Genomic DNA, 13549 nt, shown 5'->3' with positions numbered 1-13549 from the left:
CTTTTCTCCATTGTGTGTTGTTGGTCCTTTTATCAAAAATTATTTGACTATATATATGTGGTTTTATTTCTGGGCTTTCTGTTCTGTTCCATTGGTCTGAGTGTCTATTTTTCTGCCAATACCATGCTGTTTTGATTGTCATGGCCCTATAATATAGTTTGAAGTCAGGTATTGTAATGCCCCCAGCTTCATTCTTTTTCTTTAGGATTGCTTTGGCTATTTGAGGTTTTTTATAGTTCCATATAAATCTGATGATTTATTGCTCTATTTCCTTAAAAAACGTCATTCGAAGTTTGATGGGAATTGCAATAAATTTGTATATTGCTTTGGGTAATATAGCCATCTTGATTATATTTATTCTTCCTAGCCAAGAACAAGGTATATTCTTCCATCTCATTATATTTTTTTCGATTTCCCTTAACAATGGTTTATAGTTTTTATTATATAAGTCCTTTACATTCTTTGTTATGTTTATTCCTAAGTATTTTATTTTTTTTGTTGCAATCGTGAAGGGGATTATACTTTTGAGTTCGTTCTCAATTGTTTCAATGTTGGCATATAGAAAGGCGATTGACTTCTGTATGTTAATTTTATATCCTGCGACCTTACTGTATTGACTTATTGTTTCTAGTAGTCTTTTTGTGGATTCTTTGGGGTTTTCGATGTATAGGATCATATCATCTGCAAAAAGTGATACCTTCACTTCTTCTTTTCCAATATGGATGCCTTTTATTTCTTTGTCTTTTCTGATTGCTCTGGCTAGAACCTCTAGTACCACATTAAATAAGAGTGGAGAGCGTGGACAACCCTGTCTTGTTCCTGATTTAAGGGGAAAAGCCTTCAGTTTAGTGCCATTTAATACGATGTTAGCTGATGTTTTATCATATATGGCCTTTATCATGTTGAGATATTTTCCTTCTATACCCATTTTCTTGAGAGTCTTAAACATAAAATTGTGTTGTATTATATTGAAAGCCTTTTCTGCGTCAATTGATAAGATCATGTGGTTTTTGTTTTTTCTTTTGTTGATATGGTGTATTACTTTAACCGTTTTACGTATGTTGTACCATCCTTGAGATTCTGGGATGAATCCCACTTGATCATGATGTATTATTTTTTTAATATGTTGTTGTATTCGATTTGCTAGTATTTTATTTAGCATTGTAGCATCTGTATTCATTAGAGATATTGGTCTGTAGTTTTTTTTTTGTGTGCCATCCTTGCCTGGTTTTGTTATGAGGGTTATGTTGGCTTCATAAAATGTGTTTGTAAGTATTGCTTCTTCTTCAATTTTTTTGGAAGACTTTGAGTAGAATAGGAACCAAGTCTTCTTTGAATGTTTGATAAAATTCACTGGTATAGCCGTCAGGGCCTGGACTTTTATTTTTGGGGAGGTTTTTAATGGTTTTTTCTATTTCTTCTCTACTGATAGGTCTGTTTAGTCTTTCTGCTTCTTCTTGACTCAGTCTAGGAAGGTTGTGTTGTTCTAGGAATTTATCCATTTCTTCTAGGTTGTTGAATTTAGTGGCATAAAGTTTTTGATAGTATTCTACAATAATTCTTTGTATATCTACGGTGTCCGTGGTGATTTCTCCTCTTTCATTTTGGATTTTGTTTATATGAGTTCTTTCTCTTTTTTCCTTGGTAAGTCTTGCCAAGGGTTTGTCAATTTTGTTGATCTTTTCAAAGAACTAGCTCCTTGTGCAATTAATTTTTTCTGTAGTTTTTCCGTTCTCTAATTCATTTATTTCTGCTCTGATTTTTATTATCTCCTTTCTTCGGCTGGTTTTGGGTTTTCTTTGTTCTTCTTTTTCTAGTTCCTTAAGGTGGGAAGTTAAGTGGTTCACCTGGGCTCTCTCTTGTTTGTTCATATATGCCTGAATTGATATGAACTTCCCTCTTATAACTGTTTTTGCTGCATCCCATAGATTCTGATATGTCGTATTGTCATTTTCATTAGTCTGTATATATCTTTTGATCTCTGCACTTATTTCTTCTTTTACCCATTCATTTTTTAAAAGTGTGCTGTTCATTTTCCACATTTTGTGGGATTTTTTCCCTCTTTTTTGCAGTTGAATTCTAGTTTCAAGGCTTTATGATCAGAAAATATGCTTCTTACAACTTCAATTTTTCTGAATTTGCTAATTTTGTTTTTGTGGCCCAACATATGGTCAATTATTGAGAATGATCCATGTACACTGGAGAAAAATGTATGCTCAGTCACTTTGGGATAAAATGTCCTGTAGATGTCTATCATATCCAGGTTCTCTAGTGTTTTGTTTAAGGCCACTATGTCTTTGTGGATTCTCTGTTTGGATGACTGATCTAAAGTTGTCAGCGTTGTATTGAGGTCTCCAAGTATGATTGTATTTTTGTCAGTTTTTGTTTTAAGATCAATAAGTAGCTGTCTTATATATTTTGGTGCTCCTTGGTTTGGTGCATATATATTAAGAATTGTTATGTCTTCTTGATTCAGGGTCCCCTTAGCCATTATGAAATGGCCATTTTTGTCCCTGAGTACTTTTTCTGTCTTGTAGTCAGCATTGTCAGATATGACTATTGCTACACCTTCATTTTTTTGGATGTTATTTGCTTGGAGTATTGTTTTCCAGCCTTTCACTTTGAATTTGTTTTTATCCTTGTTACTTAGATGAGTTTCCTGTAGGCAGCATACAGTTGGATTTTCTTTTTTAATCCATGCTGCTACTCTGTGCCTTTTTATTGGTGAATTTAATCTGTTTACATTTAGTGTAATTATTGATACTTGTGAGTTCCCTATTGCCATTTTATATCTTGCTTTCTGTTAGTTTTGTGTCTTGTTTGATCCTTCTCTTTCGTTTTTCTATCTTTTGTTTTTATTTGGTTGTATTCCATACATCTTTCCTCTGTTGCTATCTTTTTTATCTCATGTGCTTCTGTGGTGGTTTTTTCAATGGTGGTTAACTTTGAGTAATGAAAAGAGTCCCTACCCTGTTCATTGTAGAGATGTATTTTGTGAGTACTTTTGCACTCCATCGTCCTTTGCTGCTGTTAATTTCCATCATCTCCCCCTCTTTCTTTTTGTTGTTTTCACAGTTTAAATTTGGTTTTATTGTGTTCTTCTTGGAGCTTTTACTTGTGGCTCTTTTTTTTTTGTTGTTGTTCTTTGTATCTGATTGGAGAGCCCCCTTTAGTAATTCTTGGAGTGGGGGTTTTTGATGATAAATTCCCTCATCTTTTCTGTATCTGTGAATGTTTTTATTTCTCCTTCATATTTGAAGGATAGCTTTGATGGGTATAGTATTCGTGGCTGAAATTTCCTCTCTTTCAGGACTTTAAATATTGGGGTCCACTCTTTTCTAGCTTGTAGAGTTTCTGCTGAGAAATCTGATCTTAATCTAATGGGCCTTCCTTTATATGTTGTATTCTTCTTTTTCCTGGCTGCCTTGATAATTTTTTCTTTGCTGTTGGTTTGCGTCAATTTCATTATGATATGCCTTGGAGTAGGTTTGTTGGGGTTAAGAAAACTTGGAGTTCTGTTTGCTTCTTGATGTTGAGGCTGTAGTTCTTTCCACAGCTTTGGGAAGTTCTCATCTATTATTTGTTTGAGTATGTTCTCCATTCCATTTTCTCTCTCTTCTCCCTCTGATATACCTATTATTCTTATGTTATTCTTTTTGATGGAGTCAGTTAATTCTTGTAGGGCTACCTCATTTTTTTTAATTTTTGAGTCTCTTTCTTCTCTCTGTTGTGCCTCAAGTTGCTTGTCTTCTATTTCACTAATCCTCTCTTCTATCTCACCTGTTCTATTAGCTAAACTTGTTACTTCGTTTTTCAGCTCGTGAATTGAGTTTTTCATCTGTTTGATTTGTTTTTATAGTTTCAATTTCCTTGGACATATATTCTTTGTGTTCATTGAGTTGTTTTCTGACCTCCCTAAATTGCCTTTCTGTGTTTTCTTGTATATCTTGGAGGATTTTTAGAATTTCTATCTTGAATTCTCTGTCATTTAGCTCCAAGGTTTCCAATATATTAAATTTTTTCTCCATATATTTTTCCTCATCTAGCTGTGTTACCTCTCTTTCTTTTGTATCCATGATATTCAATTTTCTCTTCCTTAATGGCATTTGAGGGTGGTTTTGTTGATAGTATTAATGAGATTTAATAAAGAATAAAAAGTTAAAAAAATAAAACAATGAAAAATCGAAGAGTTGTTTTTTTTAAAAAAAATAATAATGAAATAAAGAAAAATAAAATAAAATAAAAATTTTTAAAAAAGGAAATTATTCCCCCCCTCCTTTTTTCCTCTTCTCTCTTCTCCCCTCTTTCTTGAGAAAATCTTGTGGTGAACTGTGAATTATAACAAACAATGCCTGTGATGGAGGGCCTGAATTGAGGAAAAGTAATAAAGGGGTAAAAAAAGGAAAAAAAAGATAAAGAAAAAAATGGGGGGTATGGACCCACAAAAAGCAAATAAGGAAAAAATTTGGGTCAAAAATAAAATGATTTGCTTTTAGGTGTTGGTTATCTAAGAGTTATGATGAGAGGAATAAGAGGAAAACAGAAAAATGGGGGGACAAATTAAAAAATTACTATTGTATTTAGTGGAACAAGAGCTAGATAAAATGGAGAGCCAGGGATGGGAGCACTGCTAGTGAGTTAAAAAGGTGAAGAAATAAAACCCCAAAATGCCACAAACATAAGTTTGAGCCCCAGATAAGTTATATGTTTGTAATTGAGGTTTGAATGAGAGGAGATATAAAGGAGAAAGGAAGAAACTAATATAGAGGGAGAAAAGAAAGAGAGAGAGACAAAAAAAGAGGGAACCACTAAAATAAGAAAAAAGAGGAGAGCGAGAAAGAGAGAGTTAAGAGTTTTGGAGTTCAACCCTTATAGAGAGAAAGGAAGAGGAAAGAAAAGATAATGGGAGATGTAACACTTATGGGTTGTGTAGTTCAAGGAGAGGAGAGAGTAAGTCTGGCAGAGAGTTAATCGGCCAAATTGGAGGAGGAAAAAAATATCAAGAATGAAGATAAGCGAAACAAACAAACAAATATAATAAAATAGGATAGGTTATAAAGTCTGCAGATTATTCTTGATTTTGAGAGCTTATCTTCTTGCTTTTTCTTTTCTCTCCCTCTTCCTGGTCGGTGACTCTGTACCCCGGGTTCTGCCCCTTTGGCACACTCAGGTAGTTGTTTGCAATTGATAAGTTTCTATGCAATATCATGTATTTTGTTTTAGTCTCGTTGGCCGTCGAGGCTCATTAGCATTTATAGGCTCCGGTAGTGAGAGAGTTCGTGTTCCTGGAACCTGTCTCCTAGTCTTTCCTTCCTCAATTAGTAGCCTGATAATCCAGCTATGGTGTTGCTACTGCCTCTGCCTGGATAGTACGAGGCTCAAAGAGCTGGCAACTCCCCACTCTATTTCCACTCAGCACAGGGCTCTGGGTAAGGCTCAGTCAGTCAGAGCTGCTAGCATAATCAGGCGGGCTTTCCGCCTACTCAAAGACCCCTGGCTCTGCCACTCTGTCTGGTAACACAGGTGGGCGCCCATTTCCGGGGTGCTTGGAGGAAACTCTCGCTCATTATCTGCATGCACAGCCCAGGATATCCAGCCAGCAGTCTCACGTTCTGAGTGAAACCCCCAACCGCAGGGAAAAGTTTCAGCATTTGAATTGGCTCTCGCTCCGTCCTTGTGCGTGGCTTTTTCAAGGCGCTGGGGCGGCCCGAGATTTTGCTTTTGCCCACACAAAGGCCCCTGATCTGCCCCTCTGTGCAATAACACGGGCGTGCACTGCCGAGGCACTCGGAGGAATCTCTCACTCCCTATCTGCGCGCGCAAACCAGGATATGAGGCCTTCCGCGTTTCCCTCTGAGTGAAACCCCCACCAGCACGGAAAATTTCCACCGTTGGAATTAGTTCTCGCTCCCTCCCATGCGTGGCTTTCCCTGGGCGCTGGGGCTGCCCAGAGATTCTGCTTTCGGCCCACAGAAAGGCCCCTGACTCTGCCTCTCTGTGGGGTAACACGGGCACCCACTTCCGGGGCTTAGGAAGAAGTCTCTCACCCAGTAGCTGCGCACACTGACCAGGAGATCGGGTAAAATTACTGCCCTGTTTGTCATTCTTTGTTTGGGTTTGGCGTGAGTGTTAGCTTGTATTGCCCGTGTTGCCACAGGATCAGTTTTTCCTCGGCTTAGATCTCCGTGCCACAGCCTGGTTCGGCCGTTTGTGCCGTGGCCTGGATCTATTCACCCCCTTTGCCCGCCTCAGTTTCTATATTCACAGTTACCAGAGAAAGCCGCCCTGTTTAGGTTAGTGAGGAAGGTGGAGCATTTCTTACTCCCTAATTCCTTCGGGGTTTGGTTAATATATTTAGCCAATTTTTCACTCGACCATACCTTCAGGTGTATTGTGAAGCATCTGGTGGCTCCAAGTATAGGTTTTTCTGTTTCTGGTTGAAGATCTTGTTGAGTTTTGGGGGAGATTTATCGGTATCGCTTCTTACCCCGCCATTACTCTGACGTCATCCTAATTTATTGAGATTTTGGGGAGATCTCTCATATGTGCTGCTCACGGCGCCATTTCCATGATGTCACTCCTGCCTCAGATTCTTGAATGGCTCTGGTTACAAAGTAGCAGCACCCTAGATGGAAAGAGCATTCCCTCCTAGTAAGCATGCTGGGTGGATTCTGGTCAGACACAGGTGGGAGTCTGTCTCTCTGCCTCCCTGCTTTTCACTTTAGAAAAAATACACACACACAAGAAAAGAATTGAATCTTATTTTTTTAATTTTTCTTTCTTAATATCTGAATTTATTGGAGTGATACTGATTAACATAATTATACAGGTTTCAGGTGCCCACTTCTACATCTCTGTATGTTGTATTGTGAGTCTTATTTTGTTTTTGCATAGATTACACTAATTATAAGAAACAAAAGAAAAATGTGTTTTAACATAATTTATGCATAGCAATATTTCCAATTTAAGTTTTTTGAGGATCCCTTTAAAAATGTTTTAAATTATTATTACATTAATTCCTTATCTTTCTTGTTGTGTTTGCAGCTCAAATGCTGAAAAACTGTTGTTTTCAAAACTTGCCATGGCACATAGATTTGATATATATTACAAGATGGATTCTGTCATCTCATTTCATTGTCAGCTATCATATATATATTCAATTTTGGTGTTTACAAGAATAGCAATCCTAAAACTTTGTTTCTACAAGCATGTGCATATTTATATGTTATTTTAAGAATTGGCAGGATACATTAAATTATCATTAGTGTGGAAATGATAAAGAACTAAACTATGTGATAATGAAGAGAACTTTATAACATATTACTTATAGATATTTAATTCATAACATCATCAATTTTATCTTTTTTGTGTGACAGAGAGAGAGAGAGAGAGATAGGCACAGACAGACAGGAATAGAGAGAGATGAGAAGCATCAATTCTTCGTTGCAACACCTTAGTTGTTCATTGATTGTTTTCTCATATTTGCCTTGACCAGGGGGATACAGCAGACTGAATGACCCCTTGCTCAAGCCAGTGACCTTGAGCACAAGCTGGTGAGCCTTGCTCAAAGAGATGATACCATACTCAAGCTGGTGACTTTGGGGTATCAAACCTGGGTCTCTGCATCCCAGTCTGATGCTGTATCCATTGCACCACTGGCTGGTCAGGCTATTTTATCTTAAAGGTACTTTTAAAGTTGTTTTTATTTCCATGTAACGAAAGTATTGGTTTCATTTTTTAACTTATTCACTATGCATTTAATAGCATAGGGCAATGTGCTAAAAGTTAATATAAATGAATGAAGCCCTTGATACATATTTGTTGCATAATCTTATGAAAGATATAGTGCCCTCCTTTAAAGAGCTTAGAGCATCACAAGCAATAGAAATGCACAAGAACTCAGACAATAATAATACAGTGCAATAAGAAACTACATTAAAGAAACCCCAGAGGTCGACATAAGTTGTCATAAAAAGTTTTATGTAGATAGTGTTTTCAGTTGAATAACTGAAGTATGAATAGAAATTTTCTTGCTGATGGCAGTGCAATGGCATAGGGAAAAGATGAAAAAATTTTAGTCAAAGGAACAACTTATATTACTAGAATTTAATGAGATCATGATGCATTTGAGGACTTCTCTCCTAAACTAAGTATGAGCAACTTAATAGTCAATGTGCAATGCATACAAACATATTCAGACTTGTTAGTTTTTTTATTACTATCTTATTTCTAGTTGAATACAACTTTCAGTAGTTAGTCTCCAAAGAGTAAAAAAAAATCAGTTAATAGAGAATGTACCATAAATCTTTCATGCACAGTAATGAATTAGCTATGTTTTAGGATTACCTTGTCATTTTCTTTAGTCTACAGGAAGAAATAATACTGGTAAGGTAACTAAGCATGGTGATCAGTTTAATAAATGCATGCAGATTCATATAGAGAAAGTAAGGCTTTGATAACTAATGACATTTATAGAATATTGCAATCAATTGAGTACCTTAAACTACCTTATTTTGTTTTGGCTTTACAGTAACTCTAAAGAAAAAAAAAGGTGTGCAACCCTGACTGAGTCTAGGGTGCTTTCTCAAGGATTCAAACAAAGTCTTCTGATAAGGGGTTTGGTTGTTGTTTTTTATTGCAAGATATTATCTATCCAAATCTCCCTGTAACAGATGAATAAAGCATCATAACAGTTGGTTTCTGGTCCTTTCGTGCTATTTACATGACAGTATTGGAGATTAAACAATCATGTGATAGCAAATGAAACTGCATTAAAAATCAAATATCATATTAAATGTATTGATTTGTAAGAAAACAGTTAATTCACATATGATTTAGATTCATGTAAATATTTGTGGAGCAAATGCAATTGATCCGCTGTCCACAGAAACTAAAAATGGTTATATTTACTGGAAAAGTAACAAGAAAATTTCAAATTTTAATGACAGCAAGACAGAATTAGAACATAATTATGCTTAAATATAAACCAGCTCATTTAGTTTATTTATAAAATTGGGGTTATTTTAGTGTTTCCCAAGCAACACCTGGTATTGTTTCAAGTCTCTTCTATCCTACCAGAAGAAGGCATAATTGATTTCACTCATATTATTATATTTAAAATTTTCTGGACAATTTTTATTTCACAAGAAACACAAAATTTCCATAGCTAGTCACAAAAAAATAAAATGGTTCACCAAAGTATCATGGGAATCTGACCAGGTGGCACAGTGGATAGAGCATTGGACTGGGACATGGAGGACACGGGTTCAAAACCTCGAGCTAACTGGCTTGAGTATGGGATCATCCGGCTTAAACACCAGTTTGAGCATGGGGTTGCTGGCCTGAGTGTGGGATCATAGAGATGACTCCATGGTTGCTTGCTTGAGCCCAAAGGTCACTGGCTTGAATACCAAGGTCAGTAGTCTGAGCCCAAAGTCACTGGATTGAGCAAGGGGTCACTTATTCTGCTGTAGCTCTTCAGTCAAGGCACATATGAGAAATCAATGAATAACTAAGGAGACTAAGGAGCTGCAATGAAGAATTGAGGCTTCTCATCTCCCTTCCTGTCTGTCTGTCTCTATCTGTCCCTCTCTCTGTCTCTGTCACACACACACACACACACACACACACACACAAAGGGATAACAAATGTATTTGTTATAAATGGCAAAAGTGATGCTGCTACCATCCGAATGTCCCCATAAGAATGAATAATTTTTGTGAGTAAAGTCAGAGCTAAAATAGCATGCAAAATGTGAAATTACAATACATCCCATTAACAAAGAAAGGGTAAAATTCATATGATATTGTAATAGATTCAGAAAAAGCATTAGTTAAGATACAACATACACTCATGATTAAATTCTCAATCTAATAAGAATTGAAAAAAATACAACAAAATTCAGGTCCTATATGATCAATCCTCAGTCAATATTATACTGAATAGTAAAAACTGAAAGTTTTTCTTTTAAAATCAGAAACAAGATATGAATATTCACTCCCACCACTCTTATGTAACATAATACTGGAACACCTGGCCAAAACAATAAGGCAACAAAAAGAAATAGAAGGCATCCAATTTGGGAATGCAAAAAGAAAACTGTCACCTTTTGCAGATGACATGATTCTTTATATATAAATTCCTAAAAGTTTCACACACACACACACACACACACACACACACACACAAAAGAAAAAAACAAAACACTATTAGAACCAATGCTTACCTGACAGGGGAGATACCACAATCATGAAGGTGGTTTCCAAAGGTGAGGTTTATCCATTGCACTCCAGATGTGCTGTCTCCTCAGATTTCTCCAAATGTGGGAAATTTGAATGTATAATTTGTGGTAGTGAGGGACTTCATTCACTTTTCATCCAGTTATATATAAAAATAAAAAACTACTATAAACAAATACAGTAAACTTTCAAGATACAAAACCAATGTAAAAAATTCAGTTTTATTATATAAATATAATAATAATGAAAGTTCAAAAAAAAAGAGAAGAAAAGAAATTAACAATTAATTTTTTACTTTCAACCAAAAGAAATACAAAGACATAAAATTGACAAAAGATGTAAAGGACATATATACTGAAAACTACAAACCTTTTTTAAAAAGTGTAAAAGACACAATAAAATAAAAAAATATTTTGTTTTCATAGATTAGAAAAGTCAATATAGCTAAACTGTCTATATTACCAAAGTAATATTTAGATTTAGTGCAATCTCCAACAAATGCCAATGGTGTTTTTAAAAGAAATAGAACAACAACAAAAAAATATAAAAAACATCAGATTGTATAAAACCACAAATAACCCCAAATAGTCAAGTCAGTATTGTCAAAATAAAATGAAGCTCACTTCAATTTACAGTACAGAGCAACAATAATCAAAATATCATGGTATTGGCAGAAAAATAGACACACAGATCAGTAGAACCGATTTGCAAATCCAGAAGTAAAACCACATGTATATTGTCAACACAATAGAGAAAAGAAAGCTTTTTGAATAAATGGTGCTTAGACAATTGGAAAGCTACATGCAAAAGAAAAAAAAAAAGACTAGACTACAGTTTGTCTCAATGTACAATAATTAGTTAAAAGTAGATCAAAGAGCTGATCTGGATCAATTCAATAATAAGAATGAAACAGTAAGTTACACAGAAGAAATTATAGGTAGTATATATATGGATTTTGATCTTAGAGAAGATTTTTTGAATTTGACCCCAAAGGCAAATGAAGTAAAGGCAAAAATAAATGAATGAAACTATATGAAACTGAACTACTTCTGCACAACAAAAGAAACAGCCACCAAAGCAAAAAAACAACAAAATAAATTGAAGATATTTGTAAACAACAGCTCCAAAAGGAGTTAATATACAAAATATATTTTCAAAAGCTCATACAATTTAAGACCAATCAATCCAATAAAAAAATAGGCAAAGAATTTAAACAGACACTTCTCCCAAGAAGACATACAAAAGGCCAACAGATATGTGAAAAAATGCTCCACTACACACTTAGGAGAGTGAAAATCAAAACTAAAATGGGATACCACCTCACTCTTGTTAGAGTGATTATTATCAACAAGTAATAAGAAGTATTGGAGAGGTTGTGGAGAAAAAAGAAGGCTTATTCACAGCTAGTGGGAATGTAAACTGGTAGAACCACTACAACGTGTCCGTAAAGTCATGGTGCACTTTTGACCGGTCACAGGAAAGCAACAAAAGATGATAGAAATGTGAAATCTGCACCAAATAAAAGAAAAACTCTCCCAGTTTTATACTTATTCAGTGCAGCTCGATGTGGGCTCACACACAGATTTTTTAGGGCTCCTTAGGTAGCTATCCCGTATAGCATCTATAGACTCGTCACTGAATGATGGCCTACCAGAACGGGGTTTCTCCACCAAACTGCCGGTTTCCTTCAACTGCTTATCCCACTGTAAAGTCAGTGGCCGCGGCCACTATCACAGCTGCCTGGCCCATGCAGGTAAACATTGGATTCGGACAGTTGGTAAAGAAACAATGGAGCCAAAAACTGGTGGGCCATAGTATTTAATCCTAGCTTGCACCCAGTGGGCAAGCAAAAAACACTCACTGGGCTCCAAAACCCACTCATATTCAGTGCTCACAAAGCTACTGACTTATCCGAGTTTACTAGAATCAAAGGTTTCTAGCTCACCAGACTTATTCACCTCTGTTCCCCATCTCCTTCCTTCTTCCTGCACAAATTCTGCACTAACTGGCTTCTCACTCAACACTCCGCCATCTTGGCTGCTTCTCCTGGCCTCCTCCACGTGGCCTGTCTCTGCTCTCTGCTTTGCTCTCTTCTCTAATGATAATCTCAGGAACCAAGAGCAAGCTCGGAGATGACGTAAGAGTAATGGCGGAGTAGGAAGCGATACCGATAAATCTCCCCCAAAACTCAACAAGATCTTCAACCAGAAACAGAAAAACCTATACTTGGAGCCTCCAGATGCTTCACAATACATCCGAAGGTATGGTCGAGTGAAAAATTGGCTAAATATATAACCAAATCCTGAAGGAAATAGGGAGTAAGAAATGCTCCACCTTCCTCACTTACCTAAACAGGGTGGCTTTCTCTGGTAACTGTGAATATAGAAACTGAGGCGGGCAAAGGGGGTGAATACATCCAGGCCGCGCACAAAAGGCTGAACCAGGCTGTGGCACGGAGATCCTAGCGGAGGAAAAACTGTTCCTGTGGCAAGCCGGGCAATACAAGCTAACACTCGCGCCAAACCCAAACAAAGAAAGACAAGCGGGGCAGCCATTTTACCTGTTCTCCTGGTTGGTGCGCAGTTAGTGGGCGAGAGATCTCTTCCTAAGCCCCAGAAGTGGGTGTCCGTGTTGCCCCACAGAGAGGCAGGGTCAGAGGCCTTTCTGTGGGCCGAAAGCAGAATCTCTGGGCAGCCCCAGCACCCTAGGAAAGCCACGCACGGGAGGGAGCGAGAACTATTTCCAACGGTGGAAATTTTCCATGCTGGTGAGGGTTTCACTCAGGGAAACGCGGCCAGCCTCATATCCTGGTTTGCGCGCAGAGATAGGTAGTGAGCGATTCCTCCGAGTGCCTCGGCAGGGCGCGCCCGTGTTATCGCACAGAGGGGCAGAGTCAGGGGCCTTTGTGTGGGCAAAAGCGGAATCTCAGGCCGCCCCAGCGCCTTGCAAAAGCCACGCACGGGGACGGAGCGAGAGCGAATTCCAGCGCTGCAAATTTCCATGCGGTTGGGGGTTTCACTCAGAGTGTGAGACTGCTGGCCGGATATCCTGGTCTGCGCACGCAGATAGTGAATGAGAGTTTCCTCCAAGCACCCCGGAAGTGGGTGCCCGCCTCTGTTACCGGACAGAGTGGCAGAGCCAGAGGTCTTTGAGTGGGCAGAAAGCCCGCCTGATTATGCTAGCAGCTCTGACTGACTGAGCCTTACCCAGAGCCCTGTGCTGAGTGGAAATAGAGTGGGGAGTTGCCAGCTCTTTGAACCTCTTACTATCCAGGCAGAGGCAGCAACAACCCCATAGCTGGATTATCAGGC

The 13549-nt window shown here is 37.6% G+C and overlaps 1 pseudogene; it reads left to right on the top strand.

The window, feature by feature from the left end:
- Positions 1–10217: 10217 nt before the first annotated feature.
- LOC136317897 (U1 spliceosomal RNA) lies at positions 10218–10372 on the top strand (annotated as a pseudogene).
- Positions 10373–13549: the final 3177 nt, after the last annotated feature.

This window comes from Saccopteryx bilineata, chromosome X (genome assembly GCF_036850765.1).
Source record: "Saccopteryx bilineata isolate mSacBil1 chromosome X, mSacBil1_pri_phased_curated, whole genome shotgun sequence".
In the NCBI taxonomy this organism is placed as follows: Eukaryota; Metazoa; Chordata; class Mammalia; order Chiroptera; family Emballonuridae; genus Saccopteryx; species Saccopteryx bilineata.
Note: the sequence above shows the minus strand (reverse complement) of the source record. Positions and strands in the feature narration are given on the sequence as shown.